General features: G+C 41.9%; 1 protein-coding gene across 8 annotated transcripts in view; it reads left to right on the top strand.

Moving 5' to 3' along the window:
- Positions 1-23,489, top strand: part of Hivep2 (human immunodeficiency virus type I enhancer binding protein 2) — a 194,210-nt gene that overhangs the window by 115,455 nt on the left and 55,266 nt on the right. The gene's annotated exons all lie outside the window — the stretch shown is intronic.

Here is a 23,489-nt window from a genome sequence, read left to right as displayed (position 1 = left end):
CTTCATTATAATAGACCCATATGGAGTCCATGAGTTACTACTCGATTTTATGAGCTATGTGGTTCCAGTTTTCAAAAAGTATTTCCCTGAATTCTTCAAGCGTTTCACTTGATCGCACATTTCATTCATTATGAAATCAATTTAGTCAACCTATTTAGTCAATCAGCATTCATTAAGACAGTCATACGAGCAACACATATTTCAGCCCATGTCTGTTCTATAGCTGTTCAACACCACGATGGAAGACTGCTCTTGGATTCAACAGTGTTCTTTTCTGTAGAGTTATTTCTGCCTCTTTCCTTTGGTTTGTACTATATGATGGCTGTGTGGGGGACTTCTCATCAGTTACTTCCACCCGCCTCTGTGAAACTGAGGTTCTGTCTGCCTTGTTTCTGTGTGTGTTAGCACCCAGTGTCATAGTTCATCATTTGCAAACAGTGTTCACCTGTGTTATCGCCTGGGCGAGAACAGCTCCATATGCTTTAGTTTGTGTGTGAGGAAATGAAGGCTATGGCTGGAGAGCTGGTTGCTACAGATAGTGGCTTAGGCAAAGCCCCAGCCCCAGTGAATTAATCACAGAGACAGAACACAACCCTGATTTACATAATGTCAGCTGGCATGTCACAGTCACCGTGAGGGCATGGGTCTAGTTGACGGACATTATCCAAATATTAGAGCTTTGCAGATATGGTCAGTACGTTCTGTTTAGTCTGATTCATATAAGGAAAGAGAAGCCATATTGAAATTATGAGAATTATCAGATTTTAGGGATTCTCCAGCCAGCCCAGAAGATCGAACACCAACCTGGCATCCGAATGTGCAGTTTTCAGACCCCTGACAGATGCAATCTAATGAAAGACACTGTAAGGTTTACCAAGTCATTCTCCCCAACCTGAGACTCTCGTCATTGTCAAGCAATGCTCTACCCGATTCAAAATGAGTTCTTCGATCCAGGCTTCTTGGTCAGTTTCAGCGCTTCTTATAAATTCTTAAAGTGGATAATGGACCAAACCACCTCCACAGAGCTTCTCATTTTATGTTTGAACATAATGCCAAGGTGATTTCTTATCCATGAATTCCCAAATGATAAGTTAACTTTCCCTGCTGTACTATCTGCTCTGTCTGTTGTTGACACTGAAGATGGCTGAACTTTGCTGATGTCATAGTCTGGTGAACATCTTCATTTTAGAGTTACCGGTCTTTCTGTTTTATTTTATCTGGTCTCAGAATCCACTCAGCCCTTCTATTCCTCTCATGTAACTTCTTGACCTTTTTTCTTGTGAGTGTGTGTGTGTGTGTGTGTGTGTGTGTGTGTGTGTGTGTGTGCGCGCGTGCGTGTGCACGCGCATGTGCGGGCTTGGTAGCTTGCACACACATGCCTTGTGGTGAAGTAATTTATGTGAATTGTGTGTTTATTGTGCTGTGTATCTAAAGGCCCCACTTGAGAGCAACAGTAGATCTTTGTTTTAACAATATCTTTCTCAGCCTGGGAGAAAATAAAAAGGCTCGAGCAAAATAGTTGACATCCTGTAACTACTTGTTGAATTTCATTAAAATATTTGTGAATTTCCTTTCAAACTTCAAGTTAGAGTCTGAGAAATTGATACATAGAGAATGACTCCATGACATTAGTGATATGGATCAGTAGGTCTGAATCTTACTAAATATCTGCAACAGAGTCAGTAAGGACAAATTTCCAAGCTTTTAGTGCCCTTTTTAATGTTTTCATTTGGAACTTTATTATAAAAAGGTAGCACATAAGAAAAATCATGCACCAAGACAAACCAAACCCAAAGACTATATGTTTAAGTATATATGAATATATTCTATAGTGAAGTATAAAATCCATGAGAAGTTCCATAACTTTCATTCGGAATGACTGCTCTGTGGAACTCCACCCTGGGTTTTCTCTTTCCTTGAGTTATGCTGTCTTTGGGTCTAGTACCTTCTTGAAATGTAAAATACAAATGCTCAGTGTAAAACAAATACCATGACAACAAAAACAATTACTTGTGAAAAGACTCATGAGATGAAATGACATGGGACCAGTGGTTTAGGGGTAAAAAGCCGAGCCAAGATGGCTCTGTGGCACTGGCACTGACTGCAGAGTGAAGGCCTAGATGCTTCCTGGAGCCCCGGGTGGGGAGGTGCTGAGTGTTTTTGAGTAGAGGGCCCTTTAGGAGGCTCCTGTGAGTTGTGTTCCCTGGTAGGGGCACAGCAGGGTAGGGTAAGAGGGTGAAGCAGTCACTAGGGACTTAGGGCGTGCTCACATTAGGTCACTCAAGGGCTGTCACCTAGTGGCATTGCCCTTACTGTCCCCTCCCACACTCGTGTCATAGACAAAGGCCCTGCCTAGCTGGCTTAAGTGGATGTTTGCTTCCTAGGCTCAGGAATGTCTTTCTCACTTGCCTTTCCTCCTCAGTTCCTCTCACCCCAGGTTTTGATTGCCCGGGCTTATGTGGCGCCCTTTGGCCCTACTTACTTCCTTCAGGTTCTCTTTACACTAGTACAGCTCACCACCCCTGGTAACTGTTGCTGCATCCTGTGTGTCCCAGGGCGCCGTGCCCAGGATTGTCCTTCACTGAAAAAGGTGCCAGCTGTACCTAGTGGGCCTTGTCATCTGACTTCTTTGTGAAGTGGGGGTAGGGCAGTTGTTGGGGACCTGAGTTGGAATAACTGGGCAGTACAAAGGACTGAATGGGCTCAGAAAATTGGAAGAAAAGTATATAGGAAGCAGTGAGGGAATCCTGATTGGATGGAGACTTCTCTCCCGGCACCCCCCCCTCCCCCAGTGCCTCACTCACTCTGTGTGTTTTCCAAAGTGCTCATTTTCATGCATATGCCCTGGAGGTGGGAGCATGAGGCTTTGAACCACGAGTTAAAATAATGACTTTTCACATAAAAGGAAAGTGAAAAGAGATGCCAGGTTGGGTAGTGGCATGATCAACTTGATTTTATGTATTTGAGATAATAACAGACAAAATGCCGTGTATTTTATTCTTTTCGTTTTTCATGAGGCTTCATCTTTAAAAGTAAGAACACACAGGAAAAGTTGCGTCTTCTTCCTCTTCTTGCTGTTCTTTCAGCTCATTAAGTATTCCCAAAGATTTAGGAGGGGTTCAGGTTTTTTTTCATCCCTAACCCTTGCCAAGATTCCCCAAGAATTCACCTCCATGGGAACATGTTACTTTTCAGTATTCCCATGAGCCTGAGTGTCTCTTTCAGCCAAGACAGACAGGGTCAGAGCTGCCTTTTCCTTCTGAGGAGCATGACCCCTGCCCTTCATGACTTGCTGAAGTGGCACAACGAAGGGACAGTTTGACCCTTGCAGCCCTAGGTGGTGTACAGACCCATACTTTTCTTTTTCTGTGACATATGTCAGTTGACAGTCTGGTTCAGGGAAATGGGGTGGGGGGAGTATTAAGCACCAAAATAAAGACAAATATACCAGGTACTTGAATGAATTTATTCTTTCAGTTGGTGATGTATTTAACACCCAGAAAAGCTTAGGCTTTTTTTGTTTGTTTGTTTTGTTTTGTTTTGTTTTTTCGAGACAGGGTTTCTCTGTGGTTTTGGAGCCTGTCCTGGAACTAGCTCTTGTAGACCAGGCTGGTCTTGAACTCACAAGATCCGCCTGCCTCTGCCTCCCGAGTGCTGGGATTAAAGGCGTGCGCCACCACTGCCCAGCAAAAGCTTAGGTTTTTAAATTTGATGGTAGCAATGAGTTGACTGGTTTGGTATAAACCACTGCTCTTCCCGTCCATAGAGGTGCGTTTTCAGCTCAGAAGAGCTATTCTGGATTAAGTTAGTTACGAGCATCCTATGATCCTGGAACTGCCATTACCTTTGTCATTACTCTGTGTAGTAATGATGAAAGCGAACATGTGGTTAGTGTAGGGCAGCGAGTGTATCTTAGATCTCAAGTCATGAAAGATTTCCATTAACAGAGTGATTTGTGCGCAAATAAATAATTCATTGCAGCATGGCTTGCTTCTGTCATCATCTTTAAGTGGAAATTTGGAGAACACCAGTCATCACAACCACCAACACTGCTGGCTTGAGCCCTCATCCCCCCCACCCCCCACCTTTTCATAGAACTTGAGCTTTTTTGGCTACTTGTGAAAACTTTAGTTTTGTTAAATTCAGGGAATGTCTAGTTGATGCAGTTCTGCCACGTGCAGGTTAGTGTCCGGGAAATAAAGAGGAGAACAGAGTTAGGAGTAGTATTTACCTGACTTGAATATAGGGAAGCTTGTAGCCGTGAGTCAGGAATGTCGAAATTGAACGCTCTGTGACATCCGTGCTCTCATGGGTGTCCCAGGTTGGGGTGAGGGAGCCTTGAGGATCAGATAGGATTTCCTAAGGATGACTTTAAACAAAGGGAAAATCGTGTCAAATGGGAGGAATTGTGCCCACCTGTAGCAAGGCGTGGGATGGATATTATTGTTTTAAACATGGAATAGGGAGGAAGCGGCGTATTTAAGACAGAGCATTGATGAATGGGGAGAAGATGTGAAAGGAGAGACAGGCGTGGAGGCCGGCTAAAGAGTAGAGAGAGCCTTTCAGTAATTATAACCTATGCTTTGCTTTAGAGAGAACTGGAGGAATCTTACCACACTTTTAAGCTAAGGAGACACACAACTGGCTTATGGGGAGGATCTAATTAAGTCTTATTTAATGACAACACTGAAGAGAAAAATCAGAAGAACTGGAGGTAGATAAGCCAGGAGGCTACTAGTTCTCTTTGCGTTCTGAGCTCAGATGGTTGTAGGAACACAAATAAGGAGACAATTCCGAGAGATCACAGTAAGTAAATTATCTGTTTGCAGGATATTTTCTTGTCTGACTTTGAGGGCTTTGAGGGCTTTGAAGGCTGAGACAATTCAGTGTCTTTAGTAAATGTCAGGGAACCAATCCAAATTACAGAATACCAGCTAAGCTCCATACATTATCCTGGGTTTTGAAATATGTATTGTGGAGTATGAGAATTATTCTACCTAAAATAGATGAATATTATTTGGGGATTTTACATATGGACTCCGTTCCCTAAAATTCAGAGCAGGCTTCTTTAAGTGCAATGGTGGGAGCTGAGCAAGGGTCGTGAGAATAATGTCAATTCTGTACCAGAAAGGTGGGAAATGTGGCGGGAACCAGGTGCACAACTTGGCCTTGAAACTCAAATCCAGTACTTGGAAGTGCTTTAGTTACGTGTCTATTTTTTATGTTTGTCTCAGTTATTTAAAAGAAGCCAATGAAAAGGAAATATGATTTATTTTGGTTAACAATCACAGAGGCTTCAGTCCATGGCCACTTGGATACATCACTGTGAAGCTATGATGGAACAAAACTGCTTACCATATGGTGACTCGGAAGCAGAGGCTAGGGACAAGATACCTTTTTAAAGCCCAGCCTTCAGTTGCCTTCTTCTCCTAACCAGGCCTCTCTGCTCCTACCTCCCAAATGCCATTACATCATGAATCCATTACTGGGTCTGTTTGTTAGAGCAATGCCCTCATGATCCAATCCCATGATGTTTAGATGCCTCAGCTGGGGGACTCTTGGGGGATGCTGTGTTTGTAGACTGTACCGAGCTGTCGGAAATGCAGTTGAAAATAAGACAGGAAAGCGTGAGAAAGCCGAGGGAGGAGGAGCTTGCTAGAGAGAAGAGCTCCTCCTGAGAGTTACGCCCTGAGCTGAGGCCCCTGTTTTCTTGGTGGGGAGCAGGGGCTATGCTAAGGTTCAGGGTGTAGTCAATGCCTGGATCCAACAAAGGGCCAGTGGGTGCCGCCATGGATCCCAAACAACCACGACAAAGTTTCAGTGTACAAGTGGGGGTAAGCATGTTTGGAAAGTTGTTGAAATGAGGGCAAAAGCATTTTGAAAGTTATTTCTTGTCTTGAAGATGTAATCAAGCACATCCGCAAGCAGGACCGAGCTTTTTCTCGGTGGTTTCTCCTTGTTGGGTAAAGTTTATATAAACCCTGGGTAGATCTTTGTGTTCTGGCTGGTCTTAGAGGCATCGCTTGAGAATGTGTTTGTCCTGCGAAGTCTCTGCCGATTTCAAAATACTGCCGAAAGTGTTGGATTTCCTGCTACCAGCTCCCCACCCCCTCCTTGCATCCTCCTCAGTTCCTCCTCCCCACGTGGTCCCTTGGGCACCCTGCTGACGGTGCCTAGTGCACTATACACCCTTGGCTTAGGTCAGGGAAGTCCTCGGGCTCTCCTTGGCCCATGGCCCACGTACAAGGAGATTTCTGCGGAGAACAATCTAGGGAAGTGGGTGTGGGAGGACACACACAGACGCGGTCGCACACACGCGCATGCGCACACCTACTAGTTCTTTTCCTGTTCTCAGGGATACTAATGGACAGATGACTAGACAAACCACACAGTCACATACAAGGGCACATTGTGTCATATCCTGAAGAAGGAGAGGGTTGTGGTGTGGAATTCAAGCAACAAGTAAGAGGGATAGAATTTATATTTTGTTTGGTTTTTCCTGTCTGTATTATTATTATTTTATTTATTTATTTTTTTTTTTTTTTTGGTTTTTCGAGACAGGGTTTCTCTGTGGTTTTGGAGCCTGTCCTGGAACTAGCTCTTGTAGACCAGGCTGGTCTCGAACTCACAGAGATCCGCCTGCCTCTGCCTCCCGAGTGCTGGGATTAAAGGCGTGCGCCAGTATATTTTTAAAGAAATTATTCTGAGCAACTGGCACAACAAAGAAATTTTCATGCAGTTACCCATATTATTAAAATTATGTGGATGTATTCAAATAGGAAGAGTACTTAAAGAAAAGGCAGGATGGAGGAAAAAGCATGAGCTCTGTAACACACAAGTGCACAAAGAATATGAACACGTCTGCAATCATGTGTCCACTTACTGATGGAGCCTTTAATCACTGAACATTTTCTGAGTTCCCTTTTTCTCCAGGCTCATGACTAGGAAATGCAACTGAGTTGGGCAGAGACTTGCAAAATTTTAAACAAAGTGTCTTATGGGGAAAAAAGCCAATATAAGCAGGCTTCCCAAGATTATAGGAAGAGAGTTTGTCTGAAAGTCCATTTATAAGGTGACTATTAGGTACTTATTCCCTCTGTGATTTGTTTCCTGCTTCTTTGGGCCCCACATTTTGTTGAGCCTGTGAGAACTCTAACTAGGTCTCAGAAGAACAGCAGTGGAATCTGCTTCTGCAGAGATCCTGGTGACCCAGCCTTCACTCCTGCAGCTTTGGGATTCTCTTTTTGGTGAATACAGTGGACAAAGTGCCTCACAGGGTGCTGACTTCCCGCTGAGGTCTTAGCTGAAGCCCCCTGGGCAGATGGGGCCCCTGTGCTTGTCTGTGTGCCCACAGACTGCATTCTTTCCCATTTCTGGAAGCATCAGTAAAGATGCTATAACCAATGGCAGAGCTCAGAGCTGAGGACCCGCGTGCACTGGAGACTTAAATCCAGACTCCCAGAGTTTAGTTGCCTTTTTAGTATCCTGCCCCTGTCTCACACTCATCATTTTGTAGTTTTCTTTTGTGAATGACGAGCTTGGGTCTTGCAGGATTTGTCATTTTTATTTAGCTTGTTTAGTTTACATGAGGAAACAAGGCCTTCATTTCCTCCTCTTTACTTGTTCTGTAGCTCAGATACGTGAATGTTTGGTTTTGTGTAGCTGGCTGGCAGGTTCATCTCTGTTTCAAATAATCAGAAATTCAGATTTAACCAAGAGGCTAGGGGCCTTTGCTCTTAATCCTTAGTTCTTTTGTTTCTGAAGCAAATAAAAATGTGTTTCACGATATAAGGACAAGTGGCAATAATTTTCATTATGCCAAGGCTAAACTTAGAGTCTTATTGTGAGTGAATATTAACATATGTTTTTTACAGTGACTAAGATATTTTAATTTATTATGAATTTTGAAGTATATTAGTATTTTAAAAACACGCTGATATAGAATTGGAAGGTTTCCTTTTTAACTATGGTGAAATATTAATGTGAATTTTGAATTCTAGAAAGAAAAAGATAATTTCATTTTATATGATTTTTCTACATATTATACATTTGCACCTCCATTATCTTTTCAAACTCTGTATCTTCTTGCATCTTACTTATATGACTTTGGAGAAAAGACAGAAACTAGCCCGATATACACATCTAGATCCTTCATTCATTCAGGATAGGGATTGGTCAGCTACTTTTGCTTTTCATTTCGCAAGAGACACCAGTGTAACTGAGTTGTCAGGGGCCTAAACAACACATGGAAATGGATGGGTGGAGATGGAGAGAAGTTTTCTATCTGATCTAGAAATGTAGGAAATTATCAGCCAACTGCAGAATTCTCTTTGAACACTTGCATGTCAATGGATGTAGCATTATGGAATATCTAGAAACATAAGTGCACTTAATTAATTAATTAATTAGTTTATTTAGGGTTTTGTAGGGGAGAAGTAGAGTTTCATGTAGCTTAGGGAAGCTTTGAATCTCATCGTGTAGCCAAGGATGGCCCTGAACTCCATATGGTCCTGCCTCCACTAACCAGGTGCTGGGGTGACCGGTATGTTGTGAGCTGAACCTCTTCCAGAGGACAGACACCAGACTTAAAGTGCTTTGGTTACTTAACTTAACAACTTTTCTCTGAGTTTCCTGCAAGCAGCTACACAAAGTCTGGGGGCCAACTTTTGATTCCTAAGTTCCTTGAATATATATGTAGCAGTGAAGAGAGTCTTCTAAGAATTAAAAAATAAATGACATTTTTAGGAAGCCAAATTCAGAGGTTGAAAAGACGTTTCTAAATCAAATACACAAAACCAAACTTGTATTTTTTTTTTTTTTGAGGAATCTTTATTTTCAAGAACCATTCTACCCTGTGCAACGTGGAGGGTACAAATTCCGTTCTTTCACGCTTCCCCTTAGAATTCAGAAATGAACTGGTATGCAAAGGGAACCTTAAAATACATCTAAAGGGGGCTGGAGAGATGGCTAGCCAGTCAAGAGTGCTTCCTGCACTTCCAGAGAACCTGAGTTCAGATGCAGCCCAGACTTGATAGCTCACAACTGCTTTTCACTACAGCTTCCACAATGCACTGCTCTCTTCGGGCTTCCTTAGCACGTGTGCAAGTTTTCACGCACACGCATACACATGCACATACATACACACATCATGCACACGTGCACAGAAGTGAAAATTTTTAAATAAATATATATATATGTATGTATGTATGTATGTATGTATTTGTGTATCTGAGCCAACCATGGTAGCATATTCTTTTAATCCTAATACTTGGGAGATAGAGACAGGCATCTCTGTGAGTTCAAGGCCAGCATGGACTACATAGTAATTTCCAAACAAATTAGGGAGAAACAGTGAGACTTTGTCTCAAAAACAAAATAAAACTACACACACACACACACACACACACACACACGTATGTTGTATGTGTGTATATATGTATGTATGTATATGATACTTATCGAAACTATAATAACTCATTATATCTGCTTTACTCATGATATATTTTATGTGCACAGATTTGATACATTTTAGAAATCTGATGAAAAATTTAAATTGAAAAAAATTAATTCAATTTAAGCTTGGCATCGGGAGTTATCCTTCAGAACAGATGCAAATAGCTAATATTTTTTACAGAACACATTTTCAATTCTTTTAAACTGATGATAACATTATTAGTGAAGCCTTTTCTTAAGATGTCTAAGAGAATTGAATCTGAAAGTGTTCTGTAAAATTTCAATAATGACCATAATTAGATGCACTTAGAATTATTTATTTAATTATATAAAACAATATAAGGAGTTATAGAATTTATATGTTTGATTTTCTAGCATAGGAACCCTTCACATAACATAACAACGTACACCCACACTCGCACAAAGTGGGTTTCATTATATATCTTCAAAATCTCTAAAATTCCTTCTGTGTTTGAGACAAGAAAGTCAATATTCCTTTCACCAAACATTAATACATATTATTGTGAGTTAGTCCCTCAATCTAGATGACTAAGAAACATCTTTCCCCCAGCCTTTGAAATAGAAAAGAGACAATTCTATTCAAAATATTCACTGTGTTCATTAAGTTGTTAAAATGCTTGATCCAAGATTTGTCCTTAGAGTTTATGTAATGGACAATGGCCAGAAATATAAAGTGATGCATTTGGAAGCCTGCTATGTCCTCCTTGGCCTTCGTTACTGGTGTTCACCCCACTAGACACTCATTGTAATAAGTCTGAGAAGGGCACAAGTATGGGTCTGAAGGTGATGGAGAGGAGCCGTGCCGGAAGAGAGATGGAACCAAGATGAAAGAAGGGCTCAGCTAAGTCTTCATTTTGCCTGTAATTTTATCAGACTCCAGCTACAGACTCCATCCATCCTTACTCTTCGGACACATTCCCACTTGAGGATCAGCTGTGGTTCAGTTTTTAGCTAGAAAGCAGAGGTGGCCCAGAGGGACAATGGGGGCCATGTGTGTTGCTTCCTTACTTCCTCTGCCTGGAGCCGAGTGAACATGCCACACGGGGAAAATCCTGGGTGGAACTCATTTTCTGACAGTGGTGGAAAAGGAGAAAGGATTGCAAGCCAAGCTTAGGTTGGGTCTTAAAAATTTATAACTTGGGAGAAAGTCCTAGCTGCCAGGATTTGTTGGGCATCAAGTGTAAGAGTTCAAGTGAAGGCTCCCCGACATTTTTTTAAAAATTTAATCAGTGATGAAATCTTTGTCTATAAAAACCATTAAGTTGCTAAGGATTTATTCTTAGTTGTTCAAGTTGGAGATTTGTTGGGGGTAATTTTCTGGCTCCTTTTTTATTGTTTTGAACAGCAATTAAATCTTCATCAGCTAAAGAATTTGAACTATCCTGTTAATGTATTTTACGTGGGTCAGCTTGACAAGCTTGTTTACTTTTCATTGTCTGAAGCTTTCGATTTGGAGCAGAATGCCTCTTTTTAGGTTTTGTGTGGGGGGTGCTTTTTCTGTTTCTGAACATAAGAAGATACATATGCCAAGGTTCTCACTTTGTCTATTCCCAGTGACCTAAAAGATTTAAAATAGATCCAGGAATGCAGCTCAGTGAGCAGTCTGGAAACCTGGGTCCCATCCTTGGCACCCTATAAGCCAATCATGGTGGCCCATACACTCAGAAGTTCAAGGTCATCCTCTGTCACGTAGTGAGTTTGAAGCCAGTCTGAGATACAGAAAGCCGTCTCAACATGGGGCTATGGGACGATGGCTCAATGAATGAATAAAAGCCATTCACTTTAGCCTATGTCTGTGATCCCGGCACTCCCATGAAGAGATGGGAGACAGGAAGGAGAATTCCCAGAAACTTTAGAGGCAACTAGCTTTATGCATCAGCAGAAAACCAGAGAATCTGTCTCATACAAAGAGCAAGTGGGGACTTTGATACCTGAGGTGGCCTTCTGATTTTTAAATGAAAAGTGTGGTGCACACACATTTGTACCCACACAGTAATGTGCATGCCTTCGGACACATGAGCTCACACACACACACACTACAAGTGTATGCACACACACACATAAAACCAATCAATACTAAAAGTTAATTATGTTAAAATTATACAAAACATCATTATATTTATTCAGAAAATAAAGTATGAGAATTTAAAATTTTGTAAGCTATTTCAAAAAGCTGTTTTAGCAAATATCCAAAGTTATTCATTAAAAACAAGTCTGCAAGCCGGGCGATGGTGGCGCACACCTTTAATCCCAGCACTCGGGAGGCAGAGGCAAGTGGATCTCTGTGAGTTCGAGACCAGCCTGGTCTACAGAGCTAGTTCCAGGATAGGCTCCAAAGCCACAGAGAAACCCTGTCTCGAAAAAACAAAAAAACAAAAAAACAAAGAAAACCCAAGTCTGCATTATAATAAATAAGTAAAACATTTTTGATCCAAAATTATCCTAACAGTTCAAGCATATATATATATGTATATATATATACATATATATATACATACACACACAAAGATAGATAGATGATAGATAGATATATAGATAGATACACACACATTAATAAATTATTCTAACAACTGCTATGTGTATATTTAAGTGTAACCAAATCTCAAGCTGTTTTGGTGGAACTAAAGCCATGTGCAGATTTAGTCTGAAGTGTTGACTTATATGTGACTATAAATAATTAACATCATGTTTCCTGTGGCCAACATCTTTACTAATAGCAGACTAAGAAGGAATGCTTAATTGCAAAGTAGTCATCAAGTATCGTGTGCAATTGTTGTAAATGCTGCAGTAGTTCAGCAGCAGCAGGGGAGCCACTGGCCAGATAGAACACTGAGCAAAGGAAGCAGAGAGATGCTTGGTGTGGCTGTCTATTGTTGTGCAAGAATCTTTTGTGTTCGTGCTCACAGCCACGGCTAGACACTATAACTTTTATTTAACCCAAGCATTAGGCAGCCTAAACCTGTGCACTTGGAATGGTGTCTACCTACACGCTTGTGAGTGCCACACCTGCAAACCTTCAGGGCATTTATTTCAAGTATTTTGGTTTTTTTAAATCAGTGCAAAGAGATTGGGCAAAAGATCCCCCCAAGAACCTTAACTCTTGAAGTCATGGTTTAGTTTTACGGGCAACTCGATATTCATGACAAAGGTGCTATATAGTTTTCAATACATTTTGTGTATTGTATACATTTTGTGTGTGTGTGTGTGTGTGTGTGTGTGTGTGTGTGTTGATGGGATGTGAATCTTTTAAAGCATGAGACTCAAGGCATGCACTTGTCTTGCCTGGGTGCAGGGCTCTGCTGGCTGTGGGGCATCTGGGCATTAGCATTCTTGCCGTGGGCACCATCTGCAGAGGTGGCAGAGGGCTACCTTCCTGAGGACACTAGAGGGAGCTGGCACTGGCAGGAAGAAGCCGCAGATGGTGTTGTGACTGGCTGTCAGATTGCCTGTGGGCTCCTTGAAGGTTCCCTTGCTGGAGTCCTAGAAATACTTGGTTGGGACTTTTCAAGGGGACCAGAGGTCCTGTGTGAGCAGGTGGGGGCTGGAACGGGCGTTGTCGTTAATTGGGGTTAATGTAGCTACATATGGACTCGCTGGTATGATGGGGAGGCCTGGTCGTGTCCGCAATTTATTTCCAAGTCAGCAAATGCTCCCTCCTTCTCAGTCACAGCAGAAAGTAAGGGTGTTTCTAGAAATGAGTTTTTGTTGTTGTTGTTGTTTTCCTTCAGTGGTTGGGAAGGAGAGGAGTGGGTTTATTTCTTCTTGTGATTGTTTTCTGCTAAGGAAACAGGAACACAGCTCAGTGACTGTAACTATGTGGAATTATAAAGGGCTTTATCATTTACTTAGGGTGGAACTCTTACCTACAGATGTACAGAATTCAGTTGAGAAAAAAATAGGTATCACAGGTCTCTAAACCACATGCTTGCATTCCTGTTCTTATTAGAGTGGAACCCGTGGCAGCAGGTATAGCAGGGTCCATGGCTTTGCTTCCAGCTGCTAGTCCTCTCTCTTCACAAAATGCCTTTATGATATGGCAAGTAAAGATTATGCAGGCATTAGACCTGCACTATCTCTTGTTTATATATTTTGCTTATAATTTCGATGTGGCTGTTTCATAATATTTAAAAATATAATCCAGTGTGTTTTCTGTTGCATAGTTAAAAATATTATACTCTTGTAAGATCCAGAAACATCTGATAGAGGAAGACAGCAGAACTGGTCTTTTGTGTGCATCTAGAAGATTCATTCATTCATTCACTCAGGATAGGGATTGGTCATTTGCTTTTTGCTCTTCATTCTGGTAAAGGCACACTAAATAATCATAACTGGATTTTCCTTGGGTTGCTGAGAAACACCTTGCCTCCCTTTCCTCCTTTCTCTCTTCCCCCTCTGTAGTGGAACTCCTAGGGAGGCAGGCAGATAGGAAGAGCTCAGAGAAACAGGAAGTAGATCCTCTTCCTGGTGTCCATTCTCAAACTCTCCCGAAGCCTACAATCACCAGCATGTTGACGATGCCAACAATTCTCTTCTACAGCAATAAATTCTCTCTTATTCATGTCCATAGAAATTGAAAAAGATTCTTCTAGAAATCCATTGTTTGGAGAGGGTAGGTATGCTTTTATTTCTCTCTGTGACTCTTGTCTATGGAGGAAGCAGAAATAGGTTCCCACGGCAAGAGGACAGGGATGTATAAGACCAGACAAAAATCTCCTCTTTTACCCTGAGGTATCAAGGCCTTATGACTTGGTAGTTACTTAAAATCATACTGTAGAAAAGGAATTCAAAGAAGTGTCTTATCTTTGCTGGGCCTCCTGGCAGCTACCATTGATTTTTTGCCAACTGAACGTGCACCTTTCTCCTCATTAGTAAATGTCTGACTGTATAGGAAGATTGTACCTATCCTGGTCTTAATGACTTCGTCTCACCTGCCATTTCTAGACCTGGTGGGTGAGCTGTGGCAGTCTCCTCCCAAGCTTTCCCCAGTGTGCCCCAGCATCACGGGCTTGTCCTATTGGAATCAAGAAAATAATCTATTAGCCCCAGATTATTTGACTCCACTTCAATGGTCATATTCAAAACTATGCACGTCTTCCTTTACGATTGACAAATCTTTTCAACAATGCGATAGGCTTGCTTAAACTAACTCAGCGACTCTTCTGATGTTGTTTCTCCCTGACTTTTAGGTGAATCTATGTCAGAACTACGAACTGGAAAATAGAGACCTAATGGCTAACATCTCGCTCCATGGTGCCACCTTTAAGCTCTGAGTACATCTAAGGGCACCATTGCTTTTATCCCCACTTACCAGTTAAGAAACCGGAGGCATCAAGAGGCTAGGTAACTCACCTGATGCTCTGAGTTGTTCACTGAGTGAGGGATGGGATTGAAAGTTGAAATTCTGGCTCAGTGCCTACGACCTGGCCAGGATGCTGTTGCTTGCTTCTCGTATTACTTCCGTGCTGTGCGCCAGGGATTTCCAGTCTCCGTTTTACTTTAGTTTGGGGAATGAGTGTGGGGCCTTTGAATGTTTTAGCTTGTCAGCGTAGTTAGCTCAAGGAGGAAGACTCCTTCCCTCATCTCTCAAAGCCACCTCTGAAGATACTGTTGTCATTTGGTTCAAAGCCTGTTCTGCTTAATTCCCCATCTGTATGAGGGCAGGAAAACCAGGTTCTTAGCCCAAACTCGAATCATCTTGGAAAGTGTCAGATTTGGACTGTCTGTGTATTTCAGGGATATGACAAGGCCTCTGCCTTTGCCATCAAAGCCTCCTAGTTGGCTGCCTTAGTAAGTACACTTTGAATATTTCTGTCTACATTGCTGTGTTTTTTAGAGAGAAAATAAGTTTGCCAGTGTTTATCTTCTTGAACACTAGTTGACATTTTGTCAACTAGGAAAAAAAAATCTGAAAGTCTGAGTGCTGGCTGAGAAGCCAAGCTTGCTAGCTAGAACCAGTCCCCCAGATGGTCAGGCTGCGAGGCAAACCTGCCTCAGAGATAGATGCTCCCGCTTGACGTGTGGGGCTGTGAGGTGTGCCGTTCCCCGTGTCTGTGCCCAGCATGCACAGCGCATTTCTTCATAGGCTGAGACAGATGGTACTGTGCAAACTAAAATGATGAGGGAGGAGAGAAAGTTAAAAAAAAAAGTAGAAAAAGGGCATTTGATTTTCTAATTCCTAGTTCGGAAGTGAATTCTAGCTCCTGTGATTCACTAACACATGCAGCGTGGCTCTGAGACTTGAATGCGTTAGCGTCTGCTCGAATAGCTCAGAGTAATCGGCAGGCAGCAATCTTTTCCTTCATGGCTACCGTTCCAAATTTCACGGGGTTGCCTCCAGATCCAAAAGATTTGGGCCGCTGGAAGACACTGAAGATCCATCTAGAATTTTTTTTTTTTCCAGAGGAAGACATCCCCCACCACCCGTATCAAACAGCAGGGAAAGGAAATGGGCTCACTTTTACTTTTATGCTAGAACATATATTTCCACACATACACATATCAGTGGGAAGGGGGCCCAAGTGCCTGGCCAAGTAGCCATGATAAGGGTAATTAATCAGGCTTCGTACAGCTGCTTCCTGACATTTCTGCAAGTTGTTGTGGAAAAATTAATGAAGGTTAAATCAGCAATGGTTTCAAGCTTGGCCAGTGGAAAGTATGACAGTGTTTCCATCAGCAAGTAAATTGGGCTGCTTTTTTTTTTTTCTATAGGGGAAGTGGTATGATATGCCTTCTCCACAGGAAATGGAAAAGGGGTAGCTAAAATGTGTGCAGTGCGAGTATGCAGGGGTGCTCCAGGGGTGTTCCAGGGGTGCTCTGGCAGGCTGCCTTTGATTGACACTGTTTGCCCATTGTGCCGGAAGTGTACTGTGTGTGGAACAGAAAAAAAATTGCTTAAAAAAAACACCCTAAAAAACAGTGAGGTTAGCCTTCGGTTGACCTGCCACCTCAGAGAGGCTGATGCCCTGTGAACGTGAACTTCAGGAGACAGAATGTGGAATTTATGACAAACAGAAAGTGAAACTCACCTATCTGAGTTTATTTTTCAAGCCGAAGGTAGCTCAACCCAGGCCCTGTTCACATCCTGTGTAACCCTATGGGATTTTCCCCGGCATTAGTTCAAAATTTTCCCATAGGGTCACACAGGATGTGAACTAAGTAAACACTTAACAGGCACGATGAAAAGGAAATTAGCTTTTTAAACGGTCCTTTCACTGTTGGTATCCTGTCCTTGTTAGAAACACAGCTGAGGGTCACTTGAGTGTTTTTTTTTTCCTCAAGTCATTACATTATTAATGGAATATATTAATCTTCCCCGTGACATAGGAAATGCATTTCCTTGTATAAGAAATACAATCTCTCATGTACATTTTTTTATTTGTGTTTGTGTTGGATGTATGTGTTGGGGAGGGGTGGGTGGATGGATGAGTGGTTGAGGGCATCTAAGTGTGGAGTCCAGAAGGCAACCACAGGTGTCATCATTCATGGCCCATCATCTAACTGCTTTGAGGCAGGGTCTCTCATTGACACTGTGATGTGTCACCTTAGCTGTCCTGCTTCAATTTCACCATCTCTAAATTGGTGGCAGTAGAGAAAGTCAATCACTATAACCTGTGTAAATGACCCAGACTCAGCATCCCTCTCTCTCTATTAAATACATCTGTCCATATGTGTCTATCTGTGTTACCTATGCATCTCTGTATATCATTTCCATCTACCCGTAGCTCTCTTCATCTTCACTTTAAGATGTAGTTTAGATGTCATTTCCTTGCGCATCATTTTTGCAGTCCCTCAGGGTAGACTTCCTCTATGACACACACACTTTGCCCCTGGGGTTCCTCTATATATATATATATATATACCTCAGGGTAGACTTCCTCTATGACACACACACTTTGCCCCTGGGGTTCCTCTGCTGGTTGACACAGTTCTTTACTCTTTGGCTCTGTGGCTCTGTTGATTCTCACCATTGACAGGACAAGTGTGAAGTTCATGGTTCTTATCATTGCTGGCAAAGCTTTATTTACCTCTGTGCAACACACTCAACTTGAAGCGCAGCTTCTTTCTGAAGACACCAGGGGGCTTCCTGTGTGCTGCTGGGAAAGGGTTGGCATTTGCTGGAAGAAGAAGTGTTTAGCTTGGGGTCGGGACTACGTGTAGCCGCCAGTCATCACTGAAGGAGCAAAGCATCAGCAGAGAGGGAAAGTGAAGGTGTTAAGAGAATAGAGTTCTGAAAGTGTGTTTTCAACCCTGAGCCACACCCCCAGTCAAGGAAGGGCCTTTCTCAGGGAGGGGTGTAGGTGCGTCCCTCTGTGGGTGCACACACATGTGGAGGCCAGAAGGCAACCTCATGTCTCGTTCCTCAGTGCCATCTACCCTGGGTTTTCTGAGTTAAGGTTTCTCGACAGGACGTAGAGTGTACCGATAAGGCCACACTGACAGATGAGCAGTCCTGTAGATCTCTGGTCTCTGCCACCACTTTCCACTTTTTCCCTGGGCTCTGGGGACTGAATTTGACTTTCCATGCTTGTACAGTAAAGCACATTACTCACTGAGCCATCCACCCAGGACAAAGTGCTTCTTCTGTATCTCTAACTACCATCACAGTGTGCTTTAAGCCAAAGACATAGTATTTTGGTTACAATTTTCACGCTGGTTAATCACCAAGTGATTTTTAAAAACAGGCACTGTTAGGTTTCCGGGATAAAACTCAGGCCTCAGAGCTTTGGTTCATACTTTATATTTACTAAGAGCAAAGATATTTTGAAGGTCATACAGATCTACTTGCTTCAGGATTGTTGAAGCCTTCAAATGATGAACTAGTACTCTCCAGTTACATTCCACAAGGACTCCCTCCGTTCGCGATGGCAGTCACTCAGCTGTTCTCATTCCCCCTCGTCTCTGCCCCATCATGCACCCCCACAATTCCTTTCCCCCTCTTCTCCCTCCATTTTTCTCTTTCCCTCTTCCTTGATGCCATTGAGATAACGAGATTTCAATAAAAGTGTATCTAGAAGCAGGTTGTCTTAGTAATCCAACAACTTAATGGCAGCAAATTCTCTACTTTGCTGCTGTAGATTAATGGCTTACAAGCAGTAAATTATGATTTAGATTCTTGAGCACAAAAAAATAGGGACTTTGAAGCAGGAGGGTCTCGGAGGAGGAAAATGTGTAGTTGGCTGTAGGAGGTCTTCGAGCCCATTTATGTGGGGTAAATGGCAAGTTAGTATATGGGGAGAAAAATTCAGAAGGTAATGGAGGGTGTTAGATGATCTGCGTCTTTGACGTAGAGAGAAGCTGTTGGTTCTAATATGCTAGAAAACCATGAATACAGCACAGGAAGATGTGTTGTGTAGGAGGAGCACACTGACAGAAGGGTCTTCATCTCACGTGGGGCTGAAAACCCCTACAGGTGCTGAGAGTAGTGAGTGGATCCGGTTGTCAGGGATTGAAATGGGATGTGATTGCAGAGGCTTGTGTCTGTGCAATGCAAATAAAGAAATTAATTAGGGAAATCCAAGGAAGGAAAAAAATACAGGCTAGACATGGCTGAGTTGAGGGCAGAGAGCAGCAGAATTGGAGATTTCGCTCATTAAATCGTTGTCATGGACCCTTGGCTCTCCTGAGACCCGCAACGTTGTGCTCAGGCGTTTCCGAGCCTCATCTCTGCCTGGCAGAATTTTCAAGCCCTAATTTAACATCTCCCAGCTGCATAAATATTTCTTTCCCAACAGCAGCTCATAGCAACCTTCCCTCTACTGCACTTGTATAGCACTATTATAAATGCAATGGCACTCAGCTTGATCTTCAAGGCTATAATTTGCATTTTCATCTGCATGCCTACTTGTCTTCTCAAAGAGATCCCAGACTGATGCAGAATATATATGTATATGTGTATATATATATATATATATATATATATATATATATATATACTTCTTTAATGTCAAAGGCAGATGGCAAGATCTTAGTGTATGTACTAGGGACTCAAGAAAGATTGAGCTTGTAGTAAGTCCTCAAGGGATTACTAGATGAGACAGAGGGGAAGAAGTACAACACACAGTCCTTAGTCTTCAATTAAGAGGACGATAGCTTAGTTAAGCATTCTGCTCAAGAGATTACCAGTACGGCCAACGTTTGAGCTTAGGGGATGAATGCCTTGGAATTCAGAGCTTTCTAAAATGAGGGAATGCATGTAACTGATAAGCACCTCTCCACTTGTTAGGGTCGCAGTTCTGAACTTGGAGGTCAGGGGACAACTCTTTGGAGTCAGTTCTCTCCTGCCACCTTGTGGGACATGGGGATCAAATTCAGATCCACAGGCCTTGCCTGTAAAGGCTGTCCCTGCGAGCCATCTCAGGAGCTCTTCCAGGAAGTAATCATACAACAGGAGTTACCTGTGTTTAGTTGATACTCTGAGTCCCAAGGCCTTTTCTGTTCCTTGGATAACTTTCTCCCAACTCTTTTGTGTGATCATATCATCCTTCTCCACCCTCACTTCTGTCCTTCCATGCATCGTACTTCTAAACACTGGAATAGAGTCTGTCAGTGGCTTGGCTTGGCTCTGATGTGAGTTGTCCTTCCAGAAGTATGTGTTGCGAACTGAGTCCTCAGTTCCACAGTGTTTGGGGGCAGGGCCTATTGACAGATTATGAGACCATAAGGGTTTTGCCATATTGAATAGGTTGCTGCTGTTATTACGGAAGTGGCCTCATTATCGAGGGAGTGGGAACCTTATCAGGATATGAATGTGCTTCTCTCTCTCTCTCTCTCTCTCTCTCTCTCTCTCTCTCTCTCTCTCTCTCTCACACACACACACACACTCACACTCACACACACTGTACCCAATGGCAGGATGCAGCAAGACTGCCTTTCCCAGATGCCAACGTCTTGATTTCAGACTTTCCATCTTCTGGAGTTGAGAGCTAGTATTGTTACCATAAATGACTTTTTCATCCACCTCACCCTTCCTCCTCCCCAACTTAGCCTTCAGTAAAGCCCATGTTTATTAGTTCCCAGAATTCACTTTGTTCCTTGGCACTTCTCTGCTCTTTGCCTTTCGGCTATTGCTGTTACCCAGTGTTTCCATTGGGTGCACTTCCACAGGTGCTTCAGGGCGGAATGGCCAGTTGCCTCCTCTTAGGCAGTACTTCTTGCTCATCTCCCATATCCTTTCCTCCAGTGCATGGAAACACCCACTCACCTCCACTCTTAATGATTTGTCCTCACTTAACTGTATCTGCGTAAAAATAGCTATCATTTACCTGACTATAGATCATAGGTGTTTGATGATGTTGTCGTACTATTATTATATTTCCAGGGATCTACTTCATAAGTTAACAAAGTAGAAAGGAAGAGAAGGTGAACCTATGGGCTTATTGCAAAAACATCAACATTGGTGATGGTGCATTCAGATATAAATATCATCTGTTTTATAAATTATCAGATTTAAGGTATAACAGTATACTACATTTTATCTACTTCAGGGACAAATTTAAGGAAAATTAAATATATAGGATATATGTATATATATATTCTTGTATAGTAATAAAATTTTGAATGTCAATATTTTCTAGAATCTCAAATGTTCAAAAACAGAAAATGGGAGCTATGAATGATGGTTGATTTAGATAATAGATTTTAAAATATTACAAAGATGAATCTTTGATGGAAGCCAGTGAGGCAGATCAGCTGACAAAGGCACTGGCTGCCATGTCTGAAGACCTGTTCAGTTCCTAGGACCCACATATGGGTACAGAACCAATTTTTGCAAATTGACCTTTGACCACACCACACCTCTGCGTGCGCACACACACACACTCTCTCAATAACTAACTAAATAAAAATATTCAAAATACATAACAGTTCAAAAACAGAATACTAATGCTTGTAGTGAAATAAGCCCAGGTAACAGTTTTGGTTTTGTTAATATAAAATTTATGCTATAATTTTTGGAAAACTATAGCCTGCCCTGAGTCTCTCCCACCCACCACCTCCCCTCTCCCCCAGATCTGTTCCTTCTCCTTTCTCTTCAGGTATAAATATCATCTGGTTTATAAATTATCAGATTTAAGTGGTTTAATATTATACTACATCTTATCTACTACAGGGACAAATTTAAGGAAAATTAAATGTGTAGGATATACATATATTCATGTATAGTAATAAAATCTTGAATGTCAATATTTTCTAGAATCTCAAATGTTCAAAAACAGAAAATGGGAGCTATGAATGATGGTTGATTTAGATAGTAGATTTTAAAATATTAAGAATACGAATCTTTGCTGGAAAACAGTGAGATGACTCAGCTCCCTCCTAGGGTATTAATGTAGCCTTTTCAATGTAGCCTCCAGTGACCTCCTACTAGACTCTGCCCTCTCTCACATGGCTGTACTTGGACTAGTTCCACCGTGTGAACTTTTAGGGGGTACGCTCAAACCTCATCTAAACCACAGAAGACAGATGCTTAAATTGTGGGTTTGGAATGGGCCATGTATTTTAACTGTTCTCTTGAGTTAGTTTCTGTTATATATGTAAGTTCATTAACCTTTTCTTCTGTGACTTGTTACCTTTTATGATATTTAATTTTCTGTCGTTCATTGTCTTGGCTTTCAAGGATTTCCTGTTAGTGCAGTTTGGAGCTTTGTTAAACCCTCCCATCACTACTTGCCATACCCATCATTACACACAACACACATGGCTCAACATTTACTCTCTTGACCGTACGGAATCTAACTGAAACCATTCTAATATCTTTTGCTGCTGATTCTATCTTTCTGTCATTCCTGGAGACAGTTCTAATAGATTGATTTCTTTCTCTTTTGTGGATCTTCTTTGCACACTTCTTTTCATAATTGAAAATTTGGGGTCAGATATCAGAATTTTACCTTGTTGCGTACTCAAAACTTTTGCATTCCTAAAAGTCTTCTTCAGCTTTTTTGTGGGCAGAGTTGAGATTTGTAGGAACAGCTTGTTTCTCTCATTGGTAGCATTTCCCCCTGGTTTCCCTTCTCCCACTATCAGGGCAGGATCCCTCATAGTACCCATCCAACACATGCTTCATACGTACGAGTTTTTTGGCTTTGGCTGGTGGAAGCAGACATCAATCTAGTCCTCTGTGAGCACTGGCATTTTTCTTAAGATTTTCAAGCCATTCTTTTCTCTTGTCAGTGTATATAGACACAGTTGACAGTTGAATTGCTTGTCCTGTGAGTTTTCTCTGTAGAATGTTCTTCCTGGTACTTTGACTGTTCTCTTGAGCTTGTGTCTTAGGAGCCTTCCACTCATAGAGATTGCAGGTGTGTGCTTAAGTGACCCTCACCCTGTGTCATGACCCTTCTCCCAGTGACCATGCTCCCTTGGTTCCAATTTTATACCTTTCTTGTTGTCCCTAGTTAGGACAGTAAGTCGGGCTCCTCTTATTCCATGCTCTTGTGAGGCGAATCAAGGCCTACTTTTGCTTTATTTACTTATTTATGTATTATCTGTTAGTCTGAAGAACTCAGGATGCTGTTAGAAATGTCTCAATATAGGGTTGAACTTAACATACACACCTAACCCTGGAAGCGAGATCTGTGAAATCGGCATGGAGATAATGTATTAGGAAACATTTTTGTCTCGTTGATATAAGAATTGTTTCTTTCTCCAAACTACCTCCACGTTTATAAGCTTTTAAACAAAAAGTCACGTGATGTATATTCAGTTCTGAATTGTGACACTTAAAAACAGTAACTCTTTCTTCCTAGTCCCAATTTGACATTCTTCAACATGGTTGCATCCTATGGCCAGGGATTTGTAACATGCAAGAAATTTTAGCTATTGAACAAAATGCTTGGGTGTAGAAGATACAAATGATATGGTTTGAGCATATCATGTACTTACCCATATTTCTATGAGGCCTTGTTTCTTATATCATTCTTAAGTGATCATTTCGATTTCCCTAACCTTTCTGCAATGGAGGGGCTTGCATGTTGCATATTTAATGATTTGTCTTACAATGCTCGTGAGGTCATTCCATG

The sequence above is a fragment of the Microtus ochrogaster genome, linkage group LG4 (genome assembly GCF_000317375.1).
Source record: "Microtus ochrogaster isolate Prairie Vole_2 linkage group LG4, MicOch1.0, whole genome shotgun sequence".
NCBI classification, from domain to species: Eukaryota; Metazoa; Chordata; class Mammalia; order Rodentia; family Cricetidae; genus Microtus; species Microtus ochrogaster.
Note: the sequence above shows the minus strand (reverse complement) of the source record. Positions and strands in the feature narration are given on the sequence as shown.